General features: G+C 36.9%; 1 long non-coding RNA gene across 1 annotated transcript in view; it reads right to left on the minus strand.

Moving 5' to 3' along the window:
- Positions 1–286: 286 nt before the first annotated feature.
- LOC135412649 (uncharacterized) overlaps positions 287–18,042 on the minus strand; it is a 62,455-nt gene continuing 44,699 nt past the window's right edge. Inside the window, exons 10-16 of the long non-coding RNA XR_010429830.1 lie at positions 8,461–8,550; positions 6,056–6,452; positions 4,389–4,506; positions 3,303–3,390; positions 3,072–3,197; positions 1,368–1,469; positions 287–387 (exon numbers count right to left, since the gene is read on the minus strand). This is a non-coding gene — a long non-coding RNA (uncharacterized LOC135412649). The remainder of the gene's footprint in view (positions 388–1,367; positions 1,470–3,071; positions 3,198–3,302; positions 3,391–4,388; positions 4,507–6,055; positions 6,453–8,460; positions 8,551–18,042) is intronic.

The raw sequence follows: 18,042 nt of genomic DNA on the forward strand, positions 1-18,042 counted from the left end.
AGCCATGTAATAGTCATTTGAAGAAATGCTTGAAACATTTAGGCACCCCATGAAATAACTGAGTGAAACACTCAGTGTAACAGAACGTGTCACTCAAGTCATTTGGCAAAGTGACTCAAAGACTATAATTATTTCATAAAATTACTGCTTTTTGAATATGACCAACATAAATATGATTTGTCCTTTAGTATGGTGCACCTCTTTGCTTCTTGGAGAACTTTCAGTGCACTGTGAAACAGCTGATACACAAAAGATCGCTGCAACAAAGTTCCACGGATAAGGTTTCCATGTTTTCTTCTTATTCAACACAACTTATACTCACAATGGTGACAGCTGAGAGTCCTTTTTTCAGTCCCTTCCCCAGGCATGTCCATTTATTTAATAATTCTGCAAGAAATGGATTAATTTTTATAATCACAAGTTATTTAACAATTATGTGCAGGGGAAGTAATGCTGATTCCAGCCTTGCTACTCCAGCTTTATGCTGATTCATCACTACATTACCTCTGATTCTACTGATTTCTAAGCACTCGTTTCAAAAATCTGCAATAACATACCAGTTAATCACACCCACACTGTGCCATGTCACAACAAAACACAAACCAAACAATGGCACTAGAACTACTGATATTATTTGATCATGGATTTCAGATTTCAAAGCAAAAAAATAATGAAAGGCCAAACACGGAAGGTATCACCTGTGAGAGATTAAATAGCTGTCTGTTATTTCAACAGCAGCCTCAATTTTATCAAGCTTTAGAAGACAGAATAGATCAAGGAAAACTATATAAAACCACTGAAAGTCTCTCATTGCACATTTGTTTCTGGTCATTTCCAATGAATTAATGCCCAGCAATGCAAAACTCCCTGAGGAGTTTTTAATAAGTCAATGGAAGTTTTGTGTAAAAGTAAATGAGAGAATATACTACTTTTTAAGCTAAATATCAAAACAGTACTCATCTTCCAAGTGCTTCTCAAACATTTAAGATTTGTTTTGAAAACAGAAAAGAAAAAAGCTGTTGATTTGTATGTGATATTTACAAGAAGTACATAAAGTGGCAGCAACATTATGTACACATTGGTGGTGTGTTGCTGTTAGAAAAACCAAATTATGAATTTTATTTCGATCCTTCTCTAGGATTATTTTTGCAGGGTTAGTTAGATCCTTGGTGACTGAAATATCAGTGGGAGGGAAAGGGGGAAGTTGCTATATTCAATAATTAGGATTCTTGCTAAAAATGTTGCCATCTGCGTTAATAAAACCTACACTTCTTTATTTTGCTAAGAAACTCTGAAAATGGCATTCATGTGGGCACTTTTCATGACTCTGGCTCTGTAAGGTATAAAATAGTGTGCAAAATACTGACCATTAGTGCCAGCCATCCATCAGAAGATTAGCTCTTCTTACTAAGTGGTTTTAGGCATCTTGCTTAAAAATTCCACAGCATCAGTTCCTGTATGAGGTCAGCCTGTGAAAAAGTTTGCAGAATCATATCCCTTGCTCTTTATAATTTGATACATGTCCTATGAAGAATTAGGTATGAATAATCCTATATAAATATAACTCCACTCAGCTTAACCTTTGAGACTTCTCCCACTGGGATTTAAAATTAATCTCCAAGTATTTCTTAGAAAAAAAAAAATCCTATATATTATCTTGTGGATATTTCCCATTGAAATTTTTACTTGCTCTTTAACTGTTCTAGGTTGAATTTACTTAGATTTTGTTTTTATTCTCAGATTTTCTAAGTTGAAAAGGCTACAGATCTATAAAATGGTGCAATAGCTGTGATCACAACTTTCCTTTTTTGATCTCATCTCTGGACATTATAAAACTCAGGTCAACATTACTAAAAGAAACTGATCCTGATGAGATCTTGAATCCAGGTTCTCCAGCTCCACCTTCTGGTACAAAAGTACCTGAAAGTACTTCAGCAGCTGATTTTAACCAGCCATAATGTCTTGAATATCTGAAAGGGATTCCAGCAAAAATGAGCTTATCATTCAGAATATATGAGAAGATCTGGGCTGGTAGTTACTTGACTGAAAGAAAATAATTTTCTCTGCCCAATTCTCACATTTCTTCTAATCCCCAAAACATAGTGTAATTAGTTCTCAAAAATGCTTCAATCTACAGGGACAAGATAAAAATCATTTTGGGTTTATATTCAAGATTGAAACAGACTCAAAATAAATCCTAAAATCTTCTGGGATTCACTTATTGCAGATGTTATATAACATATGCAGGGTATTTGCACTAGGGCTGTTTTAGTCTGCACCAGAGTAACAGAACCAGCTCAAAACCTAATCCTTGACTCCTCAGAATTTAAAATTTCTCAAGATAACTATGGGTTTAGCCACATAACTCACTTTATAATGAGCACCAAGAACAAACCTCTGGAAACCTTATTCTTGCTTCCTCTGGTAAACTATATGTGTAGGTGCTGAATATTCTGAACTGTTCCAGTGCTAAACCAATTCAGTGTTAAGGCAAAAATCTAAGTGAAACACAGGAAAAGGCCAATCACTTTGCTAAAGCTGCTTCAAAAACACCTTCTTAAAGCAGTGTGTTACTTATGCTTCCTTTAAGATTAAGAAGTATTTTAAGCTGCTACTTTTCTCACTAATACTATTTGAAGACCTTGAGCTCCCAAAAAAACAAAGAGGAGGTTGCCCTCAGTGCACCAACTGTTCTGCTGTGTGTGGCTTTCTGACACAAAACTAGAGGAAACATTAAATCTCAGATTTTTCAGAAAGTGGAAAATTCGAGTTCTTACTAATTGCAATCTTGGAGGTTAACTTGGGATTTTAGACTTTTGTTAGTGATTTTATTTATCTGTGATATTTAAAATTATTCACAATATTGCAATATTCCATTATCAACTGTGTTGAGTTACACCATTTGGTTGAGAGTCCTCCAAAATACACAGGGAGAGACATTTGAAACATGAAGAAAAGTTTATTCCATGGTTTCAATTCTTATATTCCTGCCCAAATCCTTATAATGCCATGTGAGCTAATCAAACAGCTGCCAAACTGTAAGAGAAGATGGAAGTGGCCTTCTTACCCACCTTACTAAAATTATTTGTGCTTTGAGGTTCTTGGGTGAAGAACATCCTTGAAGATCCTTGGAGGAGCAGTGCTTTCCAGATTTATCCAGGGAGATGATCTACACTTTTTTGGGGGAGGACATTTGTCTGTAATAGAGAATGCAGGGTTCTGTAATTTTTAAAAGAGTATTTGAATGGGGGAAGGAAGAGGGAAGCTGAGAAAAGTTTCTATTTGAATATAGCTCCCATTACCTGCAAATTACAAAAAAATTATGGTTTTGTAATGATGGCTTCTTACTGTCTTGCAATGGAGAAGGTACCACAGTAAACCACTTTCAATCTAAAAAAAAAACACACCGAGGAAAAATCATGGAGAATAGTAATAAAAACCCATTAAAGAGATAAACCCTTCAATAGAACTTAAAGAAACAGAACTTTTAAAAATTGTCTTCTAACCTGTACATTACCAAATTTCTACACACCAAATTTGCAGCTTTTAACTCCTGAGCAGTCTCAGTACAATTCCTCAAGTACTTGGATGGACTTGGATTGTGGAAGAATGTTGTAATTATTAACAGCTGGATGCTGACTTAACTATAATTTAACTTTAACAATTTTTAATTTAATTGACCATAATCAACCATAAGAGAATTTCATACAGTTTGACATATCCAGTGGATTATCCTGATACCTGTTTAGCTGTGGCTTCATCAGATTTTTAACATGTTCCAGGTTAACCTGGAATGATTTAAACTGCTTCTCAGGAATTCCATTCCTCAAAAAATAAAAAATGAATGAGGAATTAATATAATTTTCTATATAAATTGCATCTTTATTAAAATTTTGTCCTTTATGACCAGTGAAAGGTTGGAAGTTTATGTATGTGTTTACAAATAGGAAGGTCCTAATTTTTACAGTAAAAATTTAATTCCATCGCCATTTTTCTTTTCCCAACAAATCCTGGAGATTCAAATGGCTGGAAAAACACGGAATGGTCCATGTAAATGGTGGGTTATATTAAAATGAGAAAGTCTCTTACATCTTCACAAGGTAAGATACAAATCACACAAAAAGGCATTCTGAGAAAAATATTTGTTTGAGGAACACAGGAGACCTCAATTACTATCCAGTGAGGTGACCAACATACTTCTGACTGTTAAAAAACTGCATGTTTTTTACAAGATTTTAGTCATATATTAAATATTGCATGTTTGAATACATACTTGTAACACAAAAAACACAACAGAAAAGTAAAATCCCAACCTTTTCCCTATATTTAAACAGTGATATTTTGAAATGAGGATTCAGAGCCCCAAGAAATTTAAATTATTTTTGTACCTTTGCTTTGATCAGGGAATTTGCCATGTCCCTTACTTCTGGTTTCATTCAGTTGGAACTTGTTTGTGCAGTGATTCCTCTAACATTCTGGGATTTAAACTCGTCCCTGAAGAGATAGCTGACATAAAATTTACTGTGATGTCAGTGGTTAGAGCCTTTCTAATTATTTTTCCCCTCACCCAGTACCTGGAATTGTCTAATCTCCTTCACTAGGCTGCAAGCTCATTAAAATTGGAACCTTAATTAAGAATAGTCAAGCAATTGCATTTTTCCTTGCTGATGGCACCGCGACAGCTGCTTGACTCATCCTTCAGACTATAAATAAATAAATAAAGCTACTATGGTTAGGGTTTTTTTTTTAAGAGACAGAGTAGATTTGGAACAGGCCTCCTCCTAAGGAAGAGTTCCTGAAGGAAGTGACTCATAGAAATCACTGAACACTTGGCAGTTTGGCTAATTGATGGCAGTTTGGTCTTTACAAATACAAACCAACACTTTCACTGCCACATGTGGTGGTTGGCAATGTTGAGTCTGAAAACAAGAGTACTGTGAGGCTAGTTTCTCCTCCAGCCTCCATTTTTTTTAATGTACACCAGCACATTATCATCTTTACTAAGACTTGCTGCAAGTTTATAATACCCTGATAAAGCTGAGAGAGTATTACAACAGTATTAATCTACTGTCACATTCCATAATTTCACAGTTCTGAGCAACAACTCCCATTTCATGGGCAGGTCATTGAGCTCTGTGATACATTAATTGGTTTGCAGGAGAAATACATTAAGAGCTGGTTGGAAAAATCATATTATACAGGATCTTCACCATCTCAGTGCCTTTTAGTCCTACCACTCATGGACTACTCAAGCAGTTTTAGCTCATGTCAGTGAAGCTACAATGATATGAAAACCCTGTCCTTCTGACAGGGTAAGAGTTTCACGCACATCTTTGCATGGGTGTAAATCATAAGGCAGAGGAAAAAGCTATAAAATACTGAGTTCTGCTTCAAAATTCCTATTTTTATGAGCTTCTCACTTATAGGCTTATTACTCAAAGCAGTGAATGTTAGAAGTGTTAATTTGAAAGAAATAAACAATTATGTAAACATCTTCCCTAACCTGATTTTGTAAAAGTTCAGAGCTTGTTTTCTTCGTGATCCCACGCAAAAATGGGGTCTGAGAAGGAAAAGGGAAGAGTTGGCTGAGGGGAGTCAGCTGATAGTAACGTGCTGAAGTCATGGGTATTCACAGGATCATCAAGGTTGGAAGAGACCTTCAAGATCATCTAACCCAACTACCAATCCAGCACCACCATCATCACCCCTAAACCATATCCCCAAGTGCCGCATCCAGATGCCTCTTGAACACTTCCAGGGATGATGACTCCACCATCTCCCTGGGCAACTTATTCCAGTGCCTGACCACTCTTTAAGTGAAAAGAATTTTTCTGGTATCTACTCTGAACTTCCCTTGGTGATTTTGATTCAAAAGATAGTACCTTGACTGCTAATTGCCAATAATTGATGCAGAAACTTGCAATAACATCCTTCCTCTTCCTTGGAAACAAAGGATAATAATAATGCAGGAAAAAGTTTTTAGCACAAGTAAATAAAGAATATTTGTACTGTAGCTGTTCAGGACCATTGAGTGCGTGGTAAACCCTAATCTTACCTCTATCCATTTTAACAGCTTGGTTTCCATGGTTCATTAGATGCTGGTATTTCTGCCTGTGGATACTGGAAGGTTGGCTGGGCACTGCACATGGAGGGTAATGCAACGCTCTTTGTACCCTGGATGTGTCTGAATCACTGGATGGACACCCTGTAATGGATCTGCACATATCAGTGGCCAGTTTTCCAGGTTACTCCTGCTCCAGCTGACCTGCTGGAACTCCAGGGTAACAGGACAAGTGCTTCGTTTTCCATCAAGTCTGTAGAAACCACAAAAGAGGCAGAAGGACAAACAGGATTCCTAAAAGCAGCAGTCTGTGGCCAAAAGCAGCAGAGTCAGCAGCTAACATTTCACTTCTTAGGATATTCCACTTGCAAAAGTTCCAGTTGAGTACCTGCTGAAAAGCAGAGGTTGTACTTCATGTATATGTCAAACCACAATAGCCACACTGCTGTTGCTATTCGAAGAACAGGGGGAAACTCTGGGGTTTGTTAGGTTTTAAACAGTTTCCAATTTCAGGCCTAATAGAAAACAAAATGGAAAATATCACAGGTATTAGGACTTAGAAATAGAGATATGGAAGAACACAAAAATGTTATAGTCAGCTTGCCTATTGCTTTTTCAGCAGAGCAGAGACTTTGCAAACACATAAATACATATTTTTTTCCCCATGAAGAAGAAAAAGTGTCTTATAAGCTGTGAGGAAAGCCATAAAAACAAAGCAAACCTGATTCCTGCAAACAGAAAATCTTCTTCAAAAATTCAGTTTGGGGAGCATAAATATTTAATTGTCTCAAGCACGTCTTGGAAGCTCAGATTTACTCCAAATGGTGTCAAGAGCAAACAAAACAGCAACACAGTCTCTTTTAATAAGAAATACCTTGTAAAAAAGTATTTTCTTATCATCCTTCACTATTCCAGCATATTTAGAGAGATAAAAAAATATTCTGAAGTATTGCTTTATGTCTGCATCTTGTAAGTAACTCCAGCTCATAACATCAGTGGTGGAGAGAGACAATGAATACTCCTTTTTTTGACTGACTGCGAGGTTTAGACACATACAATATTAATAAACCTAGTTTATTCATACACAGGTTTGTTAGAATAATAAGCTGGTAACTTTGCATATCCTTAAGAAGCAAAATGAAACATTTAAAGTAGTAGGACAAAACCTGTCTACATCTTCATAAAAAAACAAAAACAAAAACGTATTTTTGAGTACCAGGTACATGTAGCCTATTTCCCAATGCTTTGCTCTGAGCATTAGACAACTGGCTCCAAACTTGAGATTTGTCAGGTTATTTGGTGAATGTTGAGTGAATCCTGGTTGATAATTAATGTTACAGAAGACTACTAATTGTAAAATATACATTACCCAACTTCTAATAAACAAACTTTTCTAATAAACAAAGGCATTATAGACAGTTAAATGACTAGCAATTAATTTACATAATCAGATTAACAGTAATATATATGTACAGCAATTACAAATGTTATGAGCTCAAAGAGTTTATCTAATTGTAATATCCAAGCATTACTTTCTAAGTAACACAAAATAATTTGTCTGATTAAACCTTTGTATAAGATAATATGCAGTGAGCATGATTAAGAGCTAAAATTCATAGCTAGTATTTGCTCTGGAAGACAGAAATTTACTGTTGACAAGTAGGAAAAGAGAGTATACATAGAAATAAATAACATGTGTGTTCATACTATATACGTCAATTTTCAATAAACTTATTTCAGATAAAAATAGAAAACTGTGGAAAATTCTACTGTATATGACCAGAGTTCTGTCTGAAAATACAGACTGGAAACAGTCCCGCCTCTCAGAAATATTATTCTGTTTCTAGTTAAGAGTTTCAGAAAAATATATGGTAAAAATAAGACTTCCACTGGGTTTCAACATTTGTTATTCTAAGAAATTCTTGCTATTATTATTTTTTTAAATGAATATCCAGTGAATTTGGGCACATTTCTAAAACAAGTAAACTAACTCGAATACTTTAAACCTCTCATTTTAAAATGTGATATTCCAGATAGTTCAGCTCTGTGCCACACCTGCAGGCTATTTTTAGGTGTATTTTGTGAGTACAGAAGAAATTTCTAAATCGTTTTAGCCAGGTTGAGTTAGACATGTGAGAAGCACACACTGAGCCCCTCCAACTTGGCACTCACATTCTGTGTCCTCAGCAATGATAATTTCATTTTTCTGAACAGGTTCTTTTCACTCTAGCAGCAGCAAACCAGTCTAAATGGGAAATCATTTGATGCTGCTCCCCAGGCACTGCTAATCATGGTAATCTAATCTCTTCAAATTAACCCTCCTGCTGCAGTTCCACAGACAATTAACCCTTGTATTGCAGTGGGCTGTGCAAATCAAATCTCAACCACATTACCGTCACCTTCTGCTGGCTGTGCAGATTGCTCAGGAGCCATAATTGCTCAGGAAGATTTTCCTTTCACATGATTACTCCCAAGGCTTGTAGTAGTGTCTGGAGAAAATTCAGAGGAGAGCAGAAACACCAGAATCAATCCATCATCTCAACAAGTCACGATGCCACATCCAGGTCAGCTCCATAAGTGTGCTGAGGAAGCAGCCTTGGTCCCTGATTGGGAAGGACAGGCTGGGATGGGATGATGTTTTCACAGTGCAGCCTTATGTGGCTGAGGACAAAATGCTCTCACCACAGCTACTGTGAGAGTTCCTTCTGACACTGCTTGTGCTTCGTGGCCTTTCGGGTGGCACTTTCAAAGCAGTTTAGAACTGACCACAAGACAGATTGTTAAACTCTTTGACAAGTAGTTTGACTTCCTTAGGGCTTAGTTAATTAAAAATTCACTGCCCTGTATCTGCCACTCATGAAGGGCCTTGTCTTGGTCCAAGACAGCGTGAAATAAGAGAAAAGTGGATTTCTTCCAGGTCAAAGTGAGACAGCAAAGTTTGGGTCGTAGCTGTGTGATTTCTCAACTCTTTAGTCTGGAGTAGGATCTCAAGTGTGTTTGTATACAAGAATATCTTAACTGGAAAAAAAAAAAAAAAAGAAAAGAAATTTTCTTGAATGGTTCTGGTGAGTTTTCCTGACTCTGGGCCAAACTTGTCCAGAGAATTTCCCAGAAAAGAGACACCAGAGAAAGCAGAAGGGAAAAGAACACACCAAAGAAAACAAGGCTCTGGAACAAGGGATCCAAGATATATTTTCTCTATATAGTGAAATTATTGTTTACCATCCCTGGTAGTCGAGACACTCTGATGAGCTGAATTACAGATGGAAATAGAGCATCCAAGACAAGAGGTGAGATGTGACAATCTCCTCAAGGATCTGCGTGATTCTCAGGTATTGATTTACCACAGAAGTAGATATAAAGCTGACAGCAGTTATACACAGTTGGAGACTTTATGATGGATACATGAACCCAGGGACACATTCAAGACTATGGACTGCTTACAAATAGCTCACAACAAAAGTAACTCTCAAAATTAGCTGCTACAAATCCTGTGGCAAAAATCCCCTACCTCATTTCCCTCTGTATCTTACACAGAAATTACTTCTTTTGAACTTGACATGTAAAAACCGACTTTCTTTAATGTTAAAGGGACACAGATTACAGGGTGAAATCTGCTCCTTGATTAGATTAGCAAAGCTCATGGAATCAGGGTTTTAGTAGCCAGCTTCAAAACTGTATTTAAAACCTATGTGACCATTATTTACTGATCAGAAGCACAGAAACTCACACTAACCATGTCCATTTACAAACTTGAAGAAGCACAATTTTCCTGCACTGCACTGCATTGACAACACTGTCATTCACTACAACACAGTTACAAAACTGTGACATAGAATAAGACTTGCATTCAGTGGCAACAGTACATTTAGAAATCAGCAATTTTTTTGAAGCAAATCAAGCCATGCCTTGCATTACAGCTTAAAGGGGGTCGTGATGCACTTTGGTAAGGCAGAGTTAGAGACAGATGGAGAAAAATATAAATTCCATTTCAACAATCATTTCCTGTGTTACACTTTCATAGCCCCATGCAATGATTAGCTCTGCCATTCCCCAGGCAACTTCAAAGTCATCATTAGTTGACAGTAAATAATCAGAATACTGCTTAAAATACAAAATAGTTATCAACATATTCCAAATGTTTTTAATTTAAGAGACTATTTGAAGATCCCAGGATAATGGCTGAGTAACTCCCTTGATGATTTTTCCAGCTGACAGTGCAGCCCCACGCTTTGCCAGCTGGGATGTAACTCAGCTTCATGCTGCATTACCAACACATTGGGATAGCATATATTTTGAACTACTTTGATGTGCAGGTTCCTGCCTCACTGGCCCTTCACAGTCATCCCTTTCAATCAGAGGCATTTACCATTTTGCCAAATACAGAGTGTTTCTATGTTTTCTTGCTGACAGGTTTAAGAAATCGCTCTCTGCAGGCAACAGTGAACTGCAAACACAGACATCCAGGAAAGCTCAGATACTTCAGAAAGCCAGGCAGTTTGGCTGTCTCACTGCATTTAGCCTGAGACAGAGATGAGAAAGTCCAAATTCTCTTGCAATTATCAAGCTAAAAGCAAGAAGTAAGGGTTCAAGAAATAGAACCACTGCAACAGCATTTCAACCTATTCTATCCAAGTGTTATCACTTTCCAGTCACACTGTATTTGGTGTTCAACCTGAGTACTAAGCTGACTTTTTAGCTACCAAAGAAGAAAATTACCTCTTCTGTCTTTCAATCATAAAGACACATTCTGTTGCTTCTCTTTCACCAGGAAAAGTTACTTAAGCCTTTGGACACAAATTTTCCTGCCAAATTCTTACAACACGCTTTTTCCTTCAATCCTCTGTTATTTGTTCTCTCCAAAGACCCAACAGCCAAGACCAAAAGCTTTTGCTAATAGTCTTCACTGCATGGCTCATGACTTAGAAAGGATAACAGTGGAGCTTATATGACATTAACCTTAACAAGAATTTACACAGAGGAATGGCATCCTACCAACATCCTCAAGTTTTCTAAATCTGCTCTAACATACCAAGTGCTATAGTTACAGTGTTCAGTCAAAGCACAGCAATCAAAAAGATTTGGAGCAATAAGTCACAATATATGAGTTGGGGGGAAAAAAAAAAGGGAGAAATATGCTGAAATACCAACACAGAGCAACTGCACAACTCTCAGGAGACCCTTAAGAGTCCTTAGATTCCAATAAGACTTCCCAAGAAGTCTGTGGATGCAAAGAGGACTGTGTGTAGGATTTGACTTCCAAATGATACACAACTGTGGCATAAGGAGTTAACTGCTCTATGACATTATATTAGGAATTTTTCCTTTGATTTAGTAAACGTTCTGAACTAATTCCATGATATTTAAATAGTAGTTCTGTAACACATCGTACCTGTGCTGAAAGACACTCAATTTTCACAACCACACAAACAAATCTTACAGGCAGGTCTGCAGTTATATCCATAATAATCCCCCTAATACAGCTGTAACAGAGTTCTCCAGTTCACCTGTTTTGTTTTACTGTGGGGATTGCTTTGGTCTATCCCCAGTACCTAACTGGACTCTGCTGTAAAAACCCACAAAAACATTAGTCCCCACTGCAGAGTTTACTGAAATTAAAGCCAAGAATTAAATAAGCATTAGGAAGCACAAGGAAACAATAGGACACCAGTGGTCCCAGGGTTGGGATGCAGTCTCAAACATAAGCCACCTGAGCCTTTGGATGGCTTCTTTTGGACATGACCTCAGAGATGAGTTGCAGGGAAGGATTTGACAGAAGGTAATTAGAGCAGTTTGCAGATGTTTAGAAAGGTAATGGTGGAAACAGCATATTTATTTTCAGCAATTAATAAGTGGGTGCTGAAGGCTGGTGTCACAGGTCCACTGCAGATGGAAACAACATTTTAATGAGAATTAAAATAGAGCTAAGCCACAAAAGTCCCCAGGAAGAGCAGACAAAGCCCTTTCTGATGCACGATACATACCACAAGGGAGCCAGTTTAAAAGAGCAAGGAGGAGAACACGTGATTAAATATGATCCCTAACAGAGAACCAAAGGCAATTGAGAGGAGGAGGCTGCATCCCCCGACACGAACTGGGCAGAATAAGCAAGTAGAAAACTTGACCTACCTTCTCCCCACAGAGGTAGGAAAGATTACACGAGGAACTTTTTCCTGGCAGAAAATGTGACCTCGTGTTTATTTAGGAGTAACTTTTCATTCATATTGAAATTGGTCAATTAACATTAAAAATGCAAGAGGAAGGGCTATAAAAGCTGCCTCTGGGATCATTAATTTTTAATCACCCCTTTGAAATGGCCAAACAAAAGCAAAAACCCTCTGTCCCACTCCCCGGTTTGAGGTGTGGAGCTGCATAAAACCGGTTACTTCTTGGAGTCAGCAACCCAGGCAATATAAACACAGGCTCCTGCATGAAAACAGAGTAAAGATTTCACATACCCTGCAGGTCTTGCTCAGCAGAGCCTCTGTTAATTCTGAAGCCACTGGGTGTGTAGGGACATAGAGATGTTCCCCTTCACAACGAAGCTCGCAAAGAAAGAGGTGCTGATTAATATGGAGACTTTGGAATATTCTTAATGAGAGGTGGTCCTTTAAAATCCCTCCCTTCTGCCTTTGCACTGTAATGTCTTGACAAATAAATGCAGCTCCAGCTTTTATTATTCTATCACTACTAACTTTAAAAATATCAGTACTGGCTTTTGGTCGAGACCCCACATCATTACAGAAAATTCAGTGTTCAGATTGCTTTGTTTTCTAATTATATCCTGGCTCTTTAGATCATTAAAGACTGGACATTGGGAAAAAATTCTTCACCAAAAGGTTTGTCTAAGCATTTTCTGTTGCAGAAACTTTTAAATGCAATTTAAAGAATTTGTTAAAGCAGTGAAGTTATCTGTGATATGTTATGCCAGTTTTATCCAGCTACAAGAGATTTGGAGTAAGATATGGGAATAAATAGCTCCAAATTGTCTTAGCACCCGAGCTCACAACATCATTATATTTATTAGAGGGTCTCAAGAAAACACTCTGGTAGTGTCAGAATAACGAATTTCCTCTCTGTAACTTTTGGGGGGGGAAAAGTGTTAATAATTAAGCAGTTTTTCCCCTTCCACTTCTAGAACTTCATTATTTTGGGTTAAATTATAAACTTCCTCATGGTTTACTCTTTTAAAAAGTACTTTAAGACACGTTTAGACTTTAAGATTAAAGAAAAATAAAATAAAATTCTGTTGTATTGCTTTCTCTTTTTTTTTTTTTAACCTCAATCAACGTTAGGAGAAAACTACTGATGTAAACAAAGATTTTATCACTTCAAATTATGATAACTCAGACACCATTAAAACTAAATTGCAATAATTCATGCCTGAGAACAGTTGTTGTCTTTTCTGCTACTGTAAAAGAGCAAGTGCAATTTTTTTTCCCCATATACAACTTTAATGGCTATTTTCAAATTTGCTTTCTGATGACCACAGATGTAGGATAAACTAACACAGCAGTGTAAATAACTGTAGCTGTTTCTCCATAGACCAATAAAGAGCCATGATCATTAACAATAAACTATAACCATCAACAATAAACATTTAATGACAGTCATAAAAAGAATTGGCCATTGTGAAGCTCAACAAATTTAAGACAATTTCACATTAAATTGGTGGTTGGGCATTTAAGAAGAGAGTATTTCACTGAAGGACAGCAAATGATGAAACAGCCACTGGCTTCTGATTCGGGATGTTTAAAGGCATTTTCTGAAGCTGAGCATTCTGGTTTTTCCCTTCTGCATGTTCCCCAGTGGATCACCTCTCCTTGCACAAACATTTAATGTGCACTCCACTGGCTGAAAAGTTGTGTGAGTAAAGCAAAAGGAGTCCATTTTAAAGTTGCCAATTTTGCAGGTTGGCAAAACTGTGACAGACTCTCTGCTCAGCGGAGCGGTTCTGCTCCTTTCTGAGCGGTTCTCAATGCAAGAAATTACTTTCCTCCTTTTAATCTGCAAAATACAAGGAGCAGATGGGTGAAAGCTGATTGTTTTTCTTGGAACATATTTGCACTAAACAGTTCCTAAGCTGGCTCCGTGTACATCACAATCAGACCGAAGATTCACATTCAGGATGGGACTTAATCATTTGTCAGCCCCCGTCAGTTATCTGGGAGATTAAGTTCCGTGCTGAATTGCACTAAGAAAAGATTACAGGGAGAAAAGGTGGCACATTTCTGTTTAGTGCAGGTCTAAAGTTTCCAGCTAACATGTTGAAAACACAGGTAGGATAGAACACCACAGACACAAACACACTGAAAACAGAATTTGGTACCTACACGGTCAACTTTTAAAAACTCAGCGGATTTAACAAACTTAAAGAATCTCATGGTTCCAAGTTTCATTAGTTATCCTGAAAAAGCTCATGAATCTCTTTTGGTAAACATAAAACTTGCAGGACCATGCTTTTCAAAGGAAAAACGGAAATGAGTGAAATTTAAACCCTAATATTTTTTAAGCCAGAAGATGCCATAACAAGAAAATAATTAGACACATCCAGCTCAACAACACAGCCAACCATTGGATCATACATAGATTGATTTAAGGTTTCAAATGATGACAGTTTTTTTTTTTCTTAAAGTCTTCTATTAGTTGTTTATACCAACTGTTTGAAGTCACCACTGAAGCACTGGTTTCAGAAGAGGTCTTCAACAAAGAGTGATTACTTTTCTGAAATCCACTGAATGAAACTGAATTTCAAAGGCAGGACACAGTTTTGCCACAGTTTCAAAGCTGTGATTATTTTTTTGGTCTTCTGTGGACATGACTGAAATTAATAAATCAAACAAAAATATATACAAAGTTAGGTCCAAATGTATAGAAAAAGAATGAAATATAACTTAAATGGAAAAATTAACTTCAGTCATACCCATTTTCAGATAAATGATGAGAACAGGAGAGGGAAAGTGAGGACAAAAAAATTCACTTACATTTAGTTTGAGTAAAGGTAGAACTGAAATGAGGGTTAATTACCATTTAACAATTTTTTTCCTGTTAGAAATCCCAAGACAGAGCCTCCCACCTCAGATGAAGTGCTATAAATTAAAGTACCTAAAACCTCTAGCAGCTTAAGTTCTTTTCATTTGACCGCTCTAGTATTACTCTTCAAAATAATTAGCACCTCTTAACCTTAGCCATAACTATTTCATTAAGTATCTGCTATCATGTTATCAAGGTCTTGAAGTATTTTTGAGCCTCCTTGATCACATGTAAGTATTTGGCACTTGACCCATCAGATATCAAATCACAGGTATTTAAGTTTAAAGTATACACATGAGAGAAAGCTGATAACAAGAGTTAACATTCCTTGCTCCACAGCAAACACTATTTGCCTTGACAAAGCAAATCTTGTGCTCCCTTGAAGGGGGAACATGACAAAATATAAATCCACTGTCACAAAAGACTGGAGTGTGATGTTCACGACTGAATTTAAGCAATGAAATCGCAAAAGTGATTTTTACTTCCCAAAAGCAAAAATAGTTGCATTATAATAAAAAAAAAATATTCTTTCTTTTCTTGATCTCACACTAAGATCTCCATGTTCCAGAACAGTCTGGTGTAAATAAAACAAAAACTTCAGAATACAGAACTAAGGTGAAGTTCCTTTTTGATGTGGACTCAGCAGGTTAATTTGTCAAGGACACTCATGGTGGTGCAGTGCTTGGCAGTAACACCTATCTGTAAAATTCCAGCAGAGCAAATAGCTGGAATAAGTGTCAGGAAAACCCAGTTATCTGCTGTACTAATAACCACAAGGCTGTACACACCATGCTGAGAGAACCTGCAGCAAGAGCAATGTCATTACCTTCAAATTTCAGGTTGGCTTGATGAGCTGTTTATTCCAATTAACACAGAAGGAAATTACTGGGTAACTACCACCTTCATTTAGAAAGTCTCCCTAATGTTCCCCTTATGATGAGTTCTGCAGCACACTTTTTTTTGAGGATCACAACATTCAAAGCAATATTAAAATCACACACGGCAACTGAAAATTTCACCTCCTCGTGCTGTAATCACAGGCAGAAATAAATTTCTAGGGAACCTTCACACATCCAACAGAAAAAGTAAAACACCTGAAACCGCCTCTGATCAGAAAACAAGATAAATTTGCTTTTTACAAAAGGTTGCCACAATTCTGCTTAGATGGTGAAAGACTACATCTCTAGTCATTATGAAGTTAACTGAACGATCAAAACACTATAAAAATGGTATCTTTTTGCAAATAGTCTGAAATGGACACTGCTGTCATTTTCAGTGTTTGTTTTTCTAAGGAGTAATGAAAATGATGCTACATACTGTGCATAACATTTAATTATTTCAACTTCTGTAAATCAGTATCATTTTGTGTGTAAAAAGACTTATTTTCACAGGATATAATAGTAGAGAAAAAACTTAATGCTCATTATCAATGAAGTAACATAGTAAACCACTCATTTATTTATTTACTTTTTACTATTGCTCCACTATTTACTATTGTTCCACAGAAAAAATGGTTGTGTTAAGATGCAAAGTTTAATGCTTTCATTCTACATGCTTGCAAGCTGACCCTTGGTCAAATTAAGATATGGAAGGCAATGTTCTTTCTTATGGAATGATGTAAATAACTAAATTCTTAGCACAGGAGAAGAGTTCACAGAAAATTAAAAGTTCATGCTGAGCCAAGACAGGTAAAAGAGATCATTTTCATCAATACATAGAAAAGCTCAGGTCAGAAGAGTAAGTACATTTTCTTGAGAGCAACAACCATTGAAACACACAGTCTGAGGGTGAAATTAGGTCAAGACTTCCCAAAATGAAAAAAGCCCTAATCTGATCTAGTTTACAACATCAGCTCCAGTTATAATTTACAATTTTGAAAATAGTGTTCAAAGTAATGAATCCTAAACTTTGAGCAGATTGACTGATTCTCTTGTTCTAATCATTTCCCTATATTTCATATATTCAGTTTTTCGTTTTAGGCAGAAATACTAAGATTTACAAATTGGAAGTAGAGAAGAGCCAAATGAAAGGTTGGCTTCTTTTTCTCATTTCTTAGCAGCATGTTCAATCTTTTCTTGGAAAGATAAATATCACAGCTAAATTAATACGTGTAAAGTACAACACAGATTCCTTTCAAATTATCCAGCTCTATCTAGTACTGTTCTTGACATTTAATATCTGTCTGCATGATGATCCTGGAACTGTCATGGGAAGGTAACGAACCTTGTTCTTTAAGAGTAAAGACAGTAACTGTGCATTAGTTTCTAAGATATACACAATGTCTGCAACTGGAAAAGAGAAATCAGCCTTTTTGCCATATTTTGAGATGAAAAGCCACCTCTAAGTGACCACAAAGCAACAATGGGCTGGAGGTGAAGTGGGTTCAAGAAGCTTTCAGCAGCTGTGGCAGTCACAGCATTGCCACAGTTCTCAGCTGACCCACTCAGAAAATATTATTGGTGAACACTGAGGTTCTCCTTTGAAAAGGAATCCAAGAAATATATTCTTGAAGTAGGTTCTTCTAAGAAACGCAGTCTTGAACCAGGTTCTTTTTAAGTGGATCAAGGCTGGAGTAAACAAAACACAGTATCTCTGAAAGTGTGGTCAGGGTTTTTTTCAGGATCTAAACTCAGGAAAGATGTGTTTATGAGTTTGTGCTTTATTTGTGGCCTTGCACTTGCACGTACAAGCTCGAGTAGGAGCCCTGACTAAACTCGATATTTCAGCACTCACCTGCTTTTCTGTCTCCAGGAAGCAAAGTGAACAGTGAAAAACAAATAAGAGAATTCCTCCTTCAATTAAAACAGCTTCCCAACTGCAACCAATACCTGTAATGCTTTTCCTCACATTAGACCCGAATTCCAGTGCTTATGCAAAATAAGGAGCATCAAAGGTAAGCAGTGCAATTAGGTGTGCCTCAGCAATACATTTTAGAGAAAATATACTTA

The sequence above is a fragment of the Pseudopipra pipra genome, chromosome 4 (genome assembly GCF_036250125.1).
Source record: "Pseudopipra pipra isolate bDixPip1 chromosome 4, bDixPip1.hap1, whole genome shotgun sequence".
In the NCBI taxonomy this organism is placed as follows: Eukaryota; Metazoa; Chordata; class Aves; order Passeriformes; family Pipridae; genus Pseudopipra; species Pseudopipra pipra.